We start from the raw sequence: 13,292 nt of genomic DNA on the forward strand, positions 1-13,292 counted from the left end.
ATACATCTACAGTTACAGTGATATAATTTTAGCAGAATTTAGATACTTTTGGGTTTAGGTTGTTCTAACAAAATGATAAATTTGGATTAAATTATTTTACAGATACTTGAAGATTTAAAACAAAGTTTTATATACATATGTGGTGCATTATGATGATATTAACTCCTAATTTATCCCTCCATTTCCTCCCAGCCTATACCCCATCACTTGCCCAACTCCATGTCTTATTTTTGTCTTTTTAAAACATAAACCTGCAAATCTATGCCACCTTACATACTTAATAGGCTCTGATCTATTCTAAAGTCTCCTGAATTTTCTAAGGAGTATTTTCTTGCCCAGAATTAATAGGCCCATTGGCCCATTGGACTGGGTTTGAAAGGAGGAGAAATTGATGTACTCGTTTTTTTTTTTTTTTTTTTTTTTTTTTTTGCCAGAAAACAGTTGCTAACCAGTCATCTTGTAATAGTCTAGTTGTTCAGAAAGTCAAGTTTCTACTCAGGTCCAGACATTGTTCTCAGATAGTAGTACTCTTTTGACAATGGGAATAAAAGAAACATAACAGAACAGCGTGAAAGGAACTAAGGAAGGCCTAGAGTTTTTTAAGTGCATTTGTGGTTCCTGGAACTTACATGGTGAATTAACTATCTGTAACTACAGCTCCAGGTGTCCAGCACTGTTTTCTTGCCTCTGAGGAGAGGAGGCACACAGGTGGTACACATAACGACATGCTGAAAAAGTATTGATATTCATGAAATAAAAATAAGTGAATCTCTTTTAAAAGGAACTTTTTTCATTCCCTCCTTCATTCACACCATGAACTCATTTTGTCACAGTTCAAGTTTTTCCTGAGGATTGGGGTTGACCAGGGATGGTGAGTGTTACTCCTCTGAGGAGTAGCCTAGACAGGATCTAAGTGTACAGATCTCTAAACCGGAAGATTCATAGTTTCTGTAGTTGGTATTTCTCTTCCCTACATTATGAAAAGGTTTAGCAATTCTGAATAAGGAGGCTGTTAGGGACTCTGCAATCAAATCGGAATAAGAATAGACTAATGGCTTTAACAATAAGGAAACTGTGCTTATATATAAAATTTGCAAAAATTAACCATAATAAAGGTATTATTTTGAGCTGGTGTTTTGTTACATGCCTTTAATGCTAGCACTAGGGAGGCAGAGGCAGTTTGGTCTCCACACTAATTTTCAGGACAGTCAGAGCTACATAGAAATACCCATCTAAAAAATTATATATGACTGAACGTAAACTATAGTCATAAAGGTAGAGTTATAGAGATAGCATATGTGCTGAAATATGGGAGCAAAGAAGAAAAGTATAGCCCTTTGTAAGAAGTCTATAGAACCCTTCACCTAGACTATAATATGAATAAATAAAATCCAGGTATAAACTGAATTAAGCCATATGTAGAGCTATCTGTCCAATAGGGTGTCTTCTGTGACTCATTCTTCACTGGGTACTTGGGATGTGTCTGATCTGGATTCAGAGATGAAATAAATGTGTAATACATACTAAACGTGAAGATTTGATTCAAAAAGGTGTGTGAATTATTTAAACAATCATTTACAAGTGATTGTATATTGAACTAATAGTATTTTAGTATTTGGAATAATGTACAGTATTAATTTTTAAAGGAAAGTAAGGGTACTTTTAAAAAGAAATGAGAGCACCAGTGGAAGGGGAAGCCCTGGGTCCTGCTAAGACTGAACCCCCAGTGAACTAGTCTATGGGGGGAGTGCGGCAATGGGGGGAGGGTTGGGAGGGGAACACCCATAAGGAAGGGGAGGGGGGAGGGGGATGTTTGCCCGGAAACCGGGAAAGGGAATAACACTCGAAATGTATATAAGAAATACTCAAGTTAATAAAAAAAAAGAAAGAAATGAGACAATTATACCCTGCTGTCAAACTCCTCTATATCATGATGTAGTCTTTAGTGTGGTAGCACCAACAATTTCACAGATAGTGGCCAACACCTATCAAGAGTGGTAAGTTTCCTATAAACAAAATACCCACTTATCCTGAGTTGGTTTTGGCATCTATCTAATAGCAATGCTATTCATTATGTAGTTTCGTTTTTAATCTATGCTCTTCTGTGATTCACAACTTATCAGATAACTGTTGTTTGAGAGCTTGCAAACCCTTTCCTGTAATTGACACATTCTTCAGGGCAGGGTCTCATTGTCTGCTGGGTGAATTTCTGGAAGGATTCTAAGAATTATCCACTCTGTTCTTTTGACAATGTCAAGACTCTACTAAATCCAGGTGTTTTATAGAAATTCCATTCCTTCAAGAAGGGCAAGATGGTTCAGCCTGAAGCAGTGGTTCTCAACCCGTGGGTTATGACCTCTTTAAGGGTCACAAATTGGATATATTGCATATTGGATATTATTTTGATATTCATAGCAGTAGTAAAATTAAAGTAATGAAGTAGCAATTCTGTAATTTTATTGTTGGGAGTTACCACATTATTGTTGGAAGGTACAGCATTAGGAATTTTGAGAACCATTGGCCTAAAGATTTGATGTTGATGCCTGGACTCCAATTGCCATAGGGAAACTGGCTATTTTTATTAATTAACTAATTAATTAATTAATTAATTAACATCCCAAATGCTGCCATACCTGTTGACTCTCAAAGAGTTCCTCTTCCCATCTCTCCACCTATTCACCTCTGAGAAGGTATTCCCCCTCGATATTGTCCCAACCCTCGAACATCAGGTCTCTGCAGGATTAGGCATGTCTATTCCCACTGAGGCAGGACAAGGCAGTCCTCTGCTACATATGTGTTGGGGGTGAGCAGTGGGGAGGCTGAGACCAGCCAATGTGTGCTCTATGGTTGACAGCTCAGTCTTTGGGAGGTCCCAGAGGTTCAGTTTAGTTGACACTGTTGGTCTTCTTGTGGGATGGCCATCTCTTTCAGAGCTTTCGATCCTTTCCCTAACTCTTCCATTAAGGTTCCCAATCTCTGACTAATATTTGCTGAGGGTATCTTTATCTATCTCAGTCAGCTTCTGGGTAGAACCTCTGAAGAAGACAGCTATGTTAGGCTCCTGTCTGCAAACACAACATAGAAAGAAATTGAAAATACCTTAGAAGATGGAAAAATCTCCCATGCTCATGGATTGGTAGAATTAACATAGTGAAAATGACCATCTTACCAAAAGCAATCTACAGATTCAATGCAATTCCAATTGAAATTCCACCACAAGTTTTTACAGACCATATAAAAGCAAGTCTCAACTTCCTATAGAAAAACAAAACAAAACAAAAATCTAGGTTAGCCAAAACAGGCCTGAACAACTAAAGAACTTCTAGAGGAATCCCCATCCCTGACCTCAAGCTGAATTACAGAGCAATAATGATTAAAAAAACCACAAAAACTAAATGGTATTGTTATAGAAATAGACAGGTTGATGAATGGAATAGAATTGAAGACCCAGAAATAAATCCACACACCTATGAACACTTGATTTTTGACAAAGAGGCAAAAACTACACAATGGGAAAATGAACGCCTCCTCAACAAATGGTGCTGGTCTAACTGGCTGACTAATTGCCTACACTCTGTCTTATTTGGGTTCATAATGACTATAGAGATACGCAAAGCTTAGAATGAAACCCAGCAACAATTGGGAAGCTGCTTTCTCAAAGTATATTCAATAGGGGAAATATGATATACTGTTAAATAATTGACAGTTTCTGGACCATTTACGGCTAGTCCACGCCATCTGCTACCATGACAAGAATTGAAGGGACATTTTAGAACATTGTACACAATGATTATATAAAAATAAGATATAAAAACAAAGCACATATTTTATGAGAGGCTAGCCCAACAGAAAAAAGGAAGTGTCTGGAGGACTTAAGACGTTTGTACTAAACCACACAGGAAGCCACAGACTCAGGAACTTATGCTGTTGTAGACTACACACCCAGGAACTTTTGACACAAGGGTCAAGATGACCCTTATGATAATGTCTCTTTCTTTCTTTTCAACTATACACTAGTAAAGGTTTATAATTTGAGAAGTGGTATATAATATATGCATACTATTTATTCACATCTTGCATAAAATCCTTGAAATGATTCAATTTTGTATTCTTGTGTGTAGATTCCCACAAATGTTCACTATGAAATTCATGAAAGAATGTGATATTGCACTAAAGTGTCTGATTATTGAAAATACAGTGATTTTTTTTGAAGAGGGGTGGAGGGACAGCTTCACAGTTTTCTTTCTTTCTTTTTTTCTTTTTTCTGTTGTTGCTATGACATGATACCATGACCAGAGGAAAATAGAAAAGAGAGCATTTAAATTGAGAATTCATGCTTTCTGAGGGTTAGAGTTTATGATATGCATGGCAGGGTGCATGGCAGCAGGCATCGGGCTAAAGAAATAACTGAGAACTTACATCTGATCCACTAGCACGAGACAAAAAAAGCTAATTGGATATAGTGTGGGCTTTTGAAAGCTTAAAGTCCACCTCCACTGATCTACTTCCTTCAACAAAGCCACACCTAATTCTTCCCAAACAGTTCCAGCCCCTAGGGACCAAGCAGTCAAATACCTGAGTCTTTAGAGTCATCCACATCCAATTAACCACAGCAGTTATGAGCACTGGCTACTATTTCAGAGGACCTGGGCTGGGTTACCAGCACCCACATGACAGATCATAGCTCCAGTTTTAGGGGTCTGACACCCTGTTATGGCCTCTACAGTCAGTGAGCACATGGAATACACAAACACTTATGATGACAAAATATCTCTACACATAAAATTAATTAACTAATTTAAAATATTTAGTGCCTAGGTTTTAGAGTTGAGTATTCTAACTCTTCAGTATTCAGGGATTCTTCAGTATTTTTAAAATCTTTTCTCACAAGTGCTTTACTTTATATTCTGTATTATGTGAGTTAGCAATCAGATTATCTGATTTACTAAAACAAAAAGGCTGATTTTTTTTTAAACATTGTCAGCATTTCAGGTATTAGCCTTCATGGTGTTCTTCACATCTCATACTCTGAAAATTGAGTCAAGCCAATCGACTCATGGTCCAAACAATCTGAGGGAGGGCTGGATTGTTTTTTTGTTTTTTTTCTTTATGTTCTTGTTTTCCTATCAGAACGTAAGAGTCTCACATTGCTTTGTAACCTTTTGTCTTAATTAGCATTGTATCAGAAGCATTTCTTAAAGCATTTACTACTTATTTTAAATTTTTATCCTTATCAATTATGTAAGCTTATCAAATATTTTATGCTAGTTTAGTTGGCTGGGTTTTAAATGTTTTATTTTTCTTTCACTACTGTTGTTATTGCTATTATTGTTGTTTTGAGGTTGGCTTTTGTTTATTTCTTTGATTGCTTGGTTGCTTGTTTTTCAGCACAGGGTTTTTCTGTGTGTCCTTGAAACTTGCTTTGTAGAATAGGCTGGCTTCAAACTTAAGAATCTGTATGTCTCTGCCTCCGAAATACAAGGATAAAAAAAATGTGTTATATTACACCTGACTTGATTTTGGATTTTTGAGATAGAATCTCATTCTGTAGCGCAAGTGTGTCTCAAACTCATATTAATCCTCCTGCCTCAGTTTCCCAAGTGCAGGGATTATGGGCATAAATGCTGTGATTGAGTCTATCAAATATTCAACCTGTATAGTTGGGCACAGGCTTTATCTGCTATTTAGCAATAAAACAGACATTAGGCGCAAAGTGTGAGCATTTTGTCATACATGTTATATTCGAAAATGTGTTTCATGGAGAACCATACTTATTTAAAGTTCCAATATATTTTGGCAAGTTTATACGCACCTGGGACTATATTTATTATTTCTCACCAAGATACTTGCTTCCAAATTTCTGAGGTTTGAGTTTAATGTGGATTTTTGACTACACCCTCTGGTGGCCACTGTACAAAACTCATAAAATCTATTGATCTCTTGAACAAATTTAACCTAACCATGACAAATAGTACAGATATCAATGCTTCAAAAGACATACTTCTTATTTGAATTTAAAAATTTGAAAAGCCATTTCAAACAAAGTTACAAACTGTGTCACATGGTGATCATGAAGTCATCTATTCTATCTGGATTCCTGAAGCACTCTTGAGGTACTCAGTGACTTTCCAGTTTATTAAGGATATCTGTAAGTGAATGTATCATTAAACGTCTTGATCAAAGAGTGGTATGTAAGGTTTTCAGCTTTTCTTATTTTCTCTCTCTTGTCCTCTTCCTCTTTTTCTCTCTCTTCCTCTTTCTTCACACTCATCTCTTTCTCCTTTGGCCTCATCTACTTCTTTTCCCCATATAAAACAAACTGCCCTGAAGCATATGGATCTATGGAGCACAGGATTCTGACTCTAACCAATGGCCAGAGTGCTCTGAGAGTAGCCCAGAGACATGAGCTGGGCTAGATGTAGATCTTCCCTAGCCGGGCTAGAGTGCATATTCCCTAACTGTGCCTTCTGATGTCATCACACAGACCCATAGTGTACCCTGCAAAGATCTTTGTTCAGGTGTAATTTCTGTTCTTGGGGATTTTTAGTTAGGTTGAAGAATGCCTTGCTGTAAATATCAATAAGAAGACTCATCTATGTCTTAGAATTATTGGCAGGTAGCACCATATCTGGAACAGGAGTAATTAAAGTCAGTGGATATTGGATAATAGTCCAAATAGATAAATGATAATAAAAATAAAAGTATTTCTTTAAAAAACAACAACTTTTATGTAGGTCACACATTTATGGAGATGGAACATTGCATAGTGGTTGAGTGACAAGGAAAGTTGTCACTGGAAAGGTTAGTTTTCATACTACCTGTGGCGGCCCGTGACCAAATTTCTGCACTCAGGAGAGAGTGGCAGAAGATCAAGAGTTTTAGGCCAACCTGGGCTGTATAGCAAAATCCTGTCTCAAAAAACCAAAAACACAAAGCAAAGCAAAAACTTTCTTATAAACATGTATCATGCATGTACACTCACATATTTGGATGTAAGTCCAACTTCCACCAATTATTTAGCAATAAATGGGCACTGTGGTGAATTTTAACATTTTATCAAACACTAAAGTAGATGTGATTCCAGTTTACCCTAAATCAAACTTCTAAGTTTCATTCAATGAAAGTACATTTTTTATTTTCTTAAATATTTTAATTAATGTCTATAACTATGTTAGTAAAAATAATTATAAGTAAGTCTTTTCATATACAAGGTGTTTTGAAACTTCCCATGGCCATAAAAGGCAGGACTGTACCTTTCAGAATGTCTACCAGTTGGCTGGCTGTTAGTATAGGAGACATCCATGGGTGGCAAAAGCAGTGTCAAATAAAGTGCCTAATAAAAGCTGTTCTTCCATAGATTTTCTTCTCCACCCTAATAATTTCTCTGAGGGGCCTTCTTAACTAAAACTTGCAATAATATTCTTTGCCCTTTATTGTCTTCAGGTTTAAGCAATGCTATATGTTGTTGATACATGGAAAACACTTTGCATTCAAAGGGACATAATTTTAAGGTGCTGTCCCATCAAAAATATTCTCCTTCTTCTGTGGGTAGAAAAAATGTAAAACTAACAGGTCAGTGTATATAAAAGCAGACATGTAAGGATGAGGCCAGAGGTCTGCAGCTTTGATGACCTGAGAGTACTATTAATTCTTCAATGATAAATAGCAAATACTGACTTTCTGATTGCTGCCTTTGTGGGCTATTTTTTAAAAATCTTATTTTTGCAGTGTGAAAATTTCTCTGTATACTGCACTGCCAAGTTTTAAAACCAAATTTTGTAGCTACCGAGATAATAAATATAGAATTATTATGATGGACATACATTTGTCTTGCCTTATAGGACATCCCTTCATTTAGAACCAGCATGCATTGTTAAATTTTTCTATGTAATAAGTCCACTGAAAATTTTATAAACTGTAAGTATGTATGTAAACTGTATGTAGTACTTCAGCATGTATTTTCACATACATTAAGAAAAAAGGAGTTTGTCTAGTTGCTTGAAAGTGTTTTGAGACCACTGGTTCTCTAAACTTCCCTAATCTTTAGTCCTTATCCCATGAGAGCATTGAAGTTATACCATGTCTGCCATAGTTCAAACAAGACAGCTAAAAGATAGAAAGATGTGAGGTATCCAGAAAGCCTTCAGCACACTTTATCTTAGGTTTTCACTGGAGAGGTGGTATCAGAGACTATGAGGGCAATCAGGAAGCTAGAGCAGTAACTGGTAGGAAAGACAAAAAATAAATGTCCTTTGTATTGCTGTGGCTAACATTTGTTACTACCTTAGGCTAATGATTATATGAGATTCAAACAAACACACACACACACACACACACGAGAGAAAGAGAGAGGGGGGGGAGAGAGAGAGAGAGAGAGAGAGAGGGAGGGAGGGAGAGGGAGAGGGAGAGGGAGAGGGAGAGGGAGAGGGAGAGGGAGAGGGAGAGGGAGAGGGAGAGGGAGAGGGAGAGGGAGAGAACTTATACTGTAGTAGTTCTGTAATATTCCTCTTCTCTATTCCATTTTTGGTAGCAAGTATCAGTTTAAAGAAAGGCAAAGGAGTTGTGTGGAAAAAAACACAGAGAGTTGGAAAGATGGTATCTTTGGTGTGTCAATCTGGTATTCCTTAGGCTGTGATAGCTTCATGTGGGAACAAAGGAGTGATGTTTGTCTGGGACCTGAATCAAGAGATTAAAAACATAGTTTGGACTCTGTAGACACCTTACAGTTATTTGTTTTTTGTATGTCATTTAATCTTTCCATAGAATTCAGTCATACGGCTGCTCCCTAAGACAGTAACTTCTCATTACAGCTGAATACAATGCTGTTTCTTCCTATCCTCAGTTCCTCCAGAAATGCCCAAATCCTTCTTCAAGTAGGTCATGTAAGTTGTGCCTTTGTATGATACTAAAGCTAAATAAAATTTCGTTCTGTTTTGTGCATATGACCAAATATACATTGTTTCTCTAATCCTAATCAAATTGATTTCTTTATGAATCATCCATGGCAATGTCCTATATTTTAGTAGAGTTAACTCCCTCTTTTTCAGTTCTCCATGAACCTTAATCATGACCCAACTACTTATATATTCATTTTGTTTTAGTTTTCATGAATCTCAGACAAGTGCTTTACCAATTGAACTATATTACAGGCTTACCATTTCCAAACAATTTTGTTCCTTGAATTTTAAGCCTCTAAGGAAAGAGTTATTGTTACTTCGGTACCAAGTAGAATGTTTTGCAAATAGTAATAAACAATTATGCAGAAACAAATGGACGTTATTTTGTAGATAATTAGAAATGAAAACTGAGTCAGGAACACTGTTGTAACGGAGAAAGAATAACTTGATTTTCATGAATGGTTTTGTTTCCAAAGTAAAAATTTAAATATTTAAAAAAAACAGAATAGTTTATCTGCATGCTTCATTAAAAAACAAACTCTTACCAAGGTTATTATATGTTGTTTGACTTTTCATTGGGACACATGAACAAAACTTCTTTTTGCTCCAGATAGAGCAATGGTTATTGGCTAAAAAAAGTATTCCAGTGAGCTTATTGGGGTAACTTACAGGAATATGAGTAAGGAGTCAGTTATAGTAAAGAAGATATCTTAAAGACAGCTGCATAACCAGAAACTTTATCCTAGCATTAATGATGGATTGCTAAAATATGATCATAGAACTCTCTATACATAACTTACAGGCAGCTCAATTTGTAGGAGATTAGTCTCTCCGAGCAATTACTACTGATTAAATAAATTTGTGGATGGTCCTTGTGCATCTTGGAAATTTCATGAAGTTTTTGATAATTGTGAGTTTTATTAACTTCCTGGCTTTTCAAGAGACAGAAAAGGCTGTTTTAGAGTATAGTAAATACTTTAGTCAACATTGTAATCCTTAAACCAGAATAAAAACAAATTAAGTTGGACAAAACACTGAACAAAAAAATATAATTTCTAAAAGAGGGAAGGGTAGATTTATACCTGCCCCTTTTCATCTTCTCATTATGTGTAATTCACATTATTCATTGACACACACCCCAAATGGTTTGGAGAATGCAGTATTTCCATTCTGGTAGGTGTGAAGATATTATGGTGAGAGACAATACTCATATCTTTCTATTCTGTTCTTTGGCTATTGAAACACGTTTTTAAAATGTCAGACCCTGTATTTCTTCCCATGAGAATTTTGTTCCCCCTTCTAATAAGGACTGAAGCATCCATATTTTGGTCTTTCTTTCTTCTGGAGTCTCATATGGTATGTGAATTGTATCTTGGGCATTCTGAGATTTTAAGTGCACACCATCCGTGTTCTTTTGTGACTGGGTTACCTCACTCAGGATGATATTTTCTAGTTCCAACATTTGCCTAAGAGTTTCAGGAAGTCCATTGTATAAATGTACCACATTTTCTGTAACCATTCCTCTGCGGAGCACTGACTAAAGGAAATTCCACCCAGAGACTGTCCCACCTGGGGATCCATCCCATATGTAGCCAACAAACCCAGTCATTACTGCTGATGCGAAGAAGTGCTTGCTGACAGGAGCCTGATATAGCTGTCTTCTGAGAGGCTCTGGTAGAGTCTTAGTGATACAGATGAGGATGCTTGCAGTTAACCCTTGGACTGAGCCCGGGGACCCAGGAGTTAGAAAGGACTGAAGGAACTGAAGAAGCTTGCAACCCCATAAGGAGAACAACAATATAAACCAACCAGAATGACCTTCTTACTCCAGCTCCCAGGTACTAAACCATGAACCAAAGAGTACACATGGAGGGACCCACGGCTTCAACTGCATATGATGCAGACATTGTCTGGCATCAATAGAAGTCCTTGATCCTTTGTAGGCTTATTTCCCTAGTGTAATGGAATGTAAGGGTGGTGAGGTGGGAGTAGGTAGGTGGGAGGGGGAATATCCTCATAGAAGAAGGGGAAGGAGGGATAAAAAGGGGGGAACCAGGAGAGGGGACAACATTTGAAATGTAAATACATAAAATATCCAATAAAAATTTGTCATACCATCCTGCAGAAGAGACTGACAGATGATAATTGAAACTACACTATGAACAGTATTTCTTATTTATGCATATATCTTGAGCTCTATATTAAACTGAAGCCTTCACTCTTTTTGTTTTGTTTGTTTGTTTGTTTTTCCTGATTTTTTTGTGATAGTCAGATGGAATGCATCTCCTTTCTCTGCCTATCTTTGATAAGCCCCCCAAAATTCACTTTGATAAGCTTCCAAAATTTCAGCTCAACACTAAGTACACTCCTGTGGTGGTTTGAAACAAATGTATACCATGAGTTTCAGGCATTTGAAAACTTCTTGGTCCTCAGACAGTGGCTTTTTAAGGAAGATTAGGAGTTGTGGTCTTACTGGAGGAAGAATGTCACTGGAGGCTGGCTTCAAAGTTTGAAGTCTTCACTACATTTGGAGTTAGATTGCTCTGATTCCTGTTTGTGATTTGACATGTGAGCTCTCATTTATTCTTCAATGTCCATCTTGGCCATCATGGACTGTAACTCTCTGGCACCCTAAACCTAAAATAAACACTTGCTTCTATAAATTGTCTTGGCCATTGAATTTTAACAAACATTAGAAAAATAATCCTTAAAAGAACTTAGGAGGAAAAGATGGAAAAAGATACTCCAAGCAAACAGAATTAAGAAGCAAACCATTGTATCCATTCTGCCAAAATAAACTTCAAACTGCTACCTTTCTGAAGAACTAATCTGACAAAATAAACTTCATATAGAAACTTCTGAGAAGCAGCAGGAATGGTCATTTCATATTCATTAAAGGAAAAATTCCATTAGAAGATATCCAATTTTAAACATTCTTTCAATTCACAAAAGGCACTTATTTGGAAGCGAGTCTCCCTCTTTTCTCCAAGTTTAAGGGCAGCAGGTTGTCGCCTGGGTGAACTAAAGATTTTTAATGAATATCTTTGGGAGTCTCTAAGTTTCCTTGATGCCTGTTGTAATGTCTCTCTTCTCATCTCTGATTTTATTAACGTGGATTTTCTCAGTTTACTTTGTTTAATTTGGCCAAAAGTTTTTAAAACTTGTTTACATTTTCAATGAACCAACTCAAGGACATGTCTCACACCTAAAAGTAGCTGACAACACAACTCGATGAGTTTTTATAAGACCTCAACTTATCTTAGATGGAGTAAACTGGGTGGATAGGACAACTGATGCCTTGGATAAGCAGAAGATAGAAGAGAAAGTTGAGTGGGTAGGGAGCTAGGAGTGAAGTGGATGCAATTAGATGAAGGGAAGTCAACAGGATTGATATACATGGTATCAATTTACCAAAGAATTACTAAAATATTATTTTCTAAATAGTTTTAGGTCAATGTTTAAAAAATGCTGAGCAAAAAGAAGGGAGATACAAAGCTGTAATGGAAATAGAATTAATTTATAGTGTAAGAGATCACAGCCAGGGCAAGAAAAGACTTTGAGAGGAGCTGGAAATGTTCTGTTTGGATATGATGGAGGATAGGAAGTATAATTATTTATTAATGCCCAAGTTTATCAGCAGAGTATGGTTCTACATGTTTTTAATCTCAGCACTTGGGAGGCAAAGACAAATCTCTACGAGTTTCAGCGCAGCCTTGTCTAGATAGTAAGAGCCAAGGCCTGTGTGAGTGAGTGTGTGTATGTGTGTGTGTGTGTGTGTGTGTGTGTGTGTGTGTGTGTGTGTGTGTGCGCGCGCCCCAATATTTGTCATGATGTGAATTGGATATATAGTTTATATAGAGAGTTTCACTCCAGAAGTTGATTTAAAAATATCAAGGTAAATAAACAAAACCATAAGCATGTCTTTAATCTTAGCACTCAGGGGGGAGACACAAATTAATCTCTGAGTTCAAAATCAGTCTGAGGGGAGAGAGAGAGAGAGAGAGAGAGAGAGAGAGAGAGAGAGAGAGAGAGAGAGAGAGAGAGAGAGAGAGAGAATTAGTTCTAGGAAAGCTAGGGTAGCACTAAGAACAAACAAGAATCAACCAACACCAAAAGCAAATGACCAGAAAACATAAAAAAAGATTCAAGACAAAAGGACACTAAAATAATACCATCAATGAACATGAATGCATGAGAACCTGAACGTGGAGGAAATACCTAGTTTCTTAGTTAGGGTTCCAATTCCTGCACAACCATCATGACCAAGAAGCAGGTTGTGGAGGAAAGGGTTTATTTAGTTCATCACCAAACGAAGTCAGGACTAGAACTGAAGCAGATCAGGAAGCAGGAGCTGATGCAGAGGCCATGAAGGGATGTTTTTTACTGGTTTGTTTC

This window comes from Rattus norvegicus, chromosome 4, assembly GCF_021556685.1.
Source record: "Rattus norvegicus strain SHRSP/BbbUtx chromosome 4, alternate assembly SHRSP_T2T, whole genome shotgun sequence".
Taxonomy (NCBI): Eukaryota; Metazoa; Chordata; class Mammalia; order Rodentia; family Muridae; genus Rattus; species Rattus norvegicus.